The 1,680-nt window shown below is 45.5% G+C and overlaps 1 protein-coding gene across 1 annotated transcript in view; it reads left to right on the top strand.

The window, feature by feature from the left end:
* Positions 1-1,680, top strand: part of LOC111666765 (synaptic vesicle glycoprotein 2C-like) — a 37,611-nt gene that overhangs the window by 17,079 nt on the left and 18,852 nt on the right. The gene's annotated exons all lie outside the window — the stretch shown is intronic.

A 1,680-nucleotide genomic window follows, 5' to 3' on the forward strand; every position in this document is an offset into this window, starting at 1 on the left:
GCACCTCAGCCTTCTCCACCACCCCCTTTTCCTTTATGCCGCATATTCCCGGGGGACAGGAAGAGAAATGACCCCCGACTTCCTGCGCACAAGCAGCAGCAAGAGACCAACGCCTGGACTGTAAAAAAAAAAAAAAGACGGGCTGTGAGGTCAACTGCTGCTCTGTTTCCCCCCGACAGTCACTTTACGGAATATCAGTTAGCAGACAGAGTCGTTTCACTCAGACACAATTAAAGCTGAGTCAAATCTCGATTATCCCACGTGAGATATTTGCTTTAAAGGCATCGAATTTCGATATTAGATACCAAACGCAAACATCTCCAAAGCAAAATAAACCCTCCACTGAAGCACATGAAGAGAGACTTCAGTTTTTATCGTGTAACACGGCACCGAACTGTTTGTGTTATCAGATGCTGATCCTGCCGCCGTGAGTTCATCTGAGTTCATGCAAACTCAGACATATCGACTTCCATAATTATGGGCAGGAAATGGAAAACTCTGCCTCCCGGTCGAGTAGATCCGCGGCGCCTTGGCCTCACGGTCTTGCATCTCGTAGCCGCTCCAAGCCAAACTCAACTAATCGATCCCAACTCTGCTATTTATAGAGACTTACATTTTATGTGACCTCTCAGTGTTCTGTCGATAGCCGGGAAATAACAGAACCAATTTCAGTCTGAGCGCTGTTACTCTACTCATGCACTTGGAAAGCACCACTTAATGCTTCAGGTGATGGTTAGCAGGTGTGTGTATTTGTGTGCAGCTGTGTGTGTGTGTGTCCAATACCAATGCAATAATAGACCACTGGTATCTGCAGTGGCACCAGTTGTGAGAGCAATCTAACAGAACAGCAAAAAAAGTTCATGATTGAATACGGTGTAATGTTGCTGTGGCTCGGCGTGCCTGTGTGTGCTGCGGCTGTGGCTACATTAGCTTTACCCTGTAAAAATGTAGATGTTTGGAGGACTCACAAAATGCAGTTTATTAAAGAGCCAGGCATTTTCCTCAGGAGCTGGTGGAGACCAAAGCGGAGCAAGAAGGAGAGCTCCACGTCTGCTGTTTGTTTAACAGTTCACCATATTAACTTGAGAGGTACTGATATCTCGGCGTTGTGTTTACAGCTGATTTCTGCTGTTCCCAAGTGGCCCAAAACAAGGTTACGTCTAGGTGTAGTCCACGGCTGGACTGTGTCATATTTGCATTCAGCCTCGTATCAATCAGCTGGTTTCTCTTATTTAGATTTAGTGCAAACTGCTTGTTCGCACTAAATCATTTTGGAAAGGGCGACGACCAAAAATATCATCTGTTTATGTTAAAAGACAAAACAAATATCAGCTGATACATTATCAGGTTTTTTGAAGCCTCAGACATCAGTGTTGGTTCTGGTTCTGGGACTGTGAATGTGCAGTCAGTCAGATCTGGTTCTGTTCTGGTTCTCTGACGGCAAACTGTGTCTCCTTCTTTCCAAAGTTTAATGTTTTCTTCTTTTTTTTAATCCACTCAGCAGTTTCACTTACAAACATTTGACTCCAGATGGTTGTGATCATTTACATCTTTTTCCTCCCCTCTGTCTCCCCCTCCCTCCCTCCCTCCCTCCAGGTAGCATAGTGTATCTGGGGATGATGTTTGGAGCCTTTTTCTGGGGCGGCCTGTCAGACAAGTTGGGCCGTAAACAGTGCCTGC

Source organism: Seriola lalandi, unplaced genomic scaffold (assembly GCF_002814215.2).
Source record: "Seriola lalandi dorsalis isolate HSWRI2012SDOR001 ecotype SW California unplaced genomic scaffold, Sedor1 jcf7180002054680, whole genome shotgun sequence".
In the NCBI taxonomy this organism is placed as follows: domain Eukaryota; kingdom Metazoa; phylum Chordata; class Actinopteri; order Carangiformes; family Carangidae; genus Seriola; species Seriola lalandi.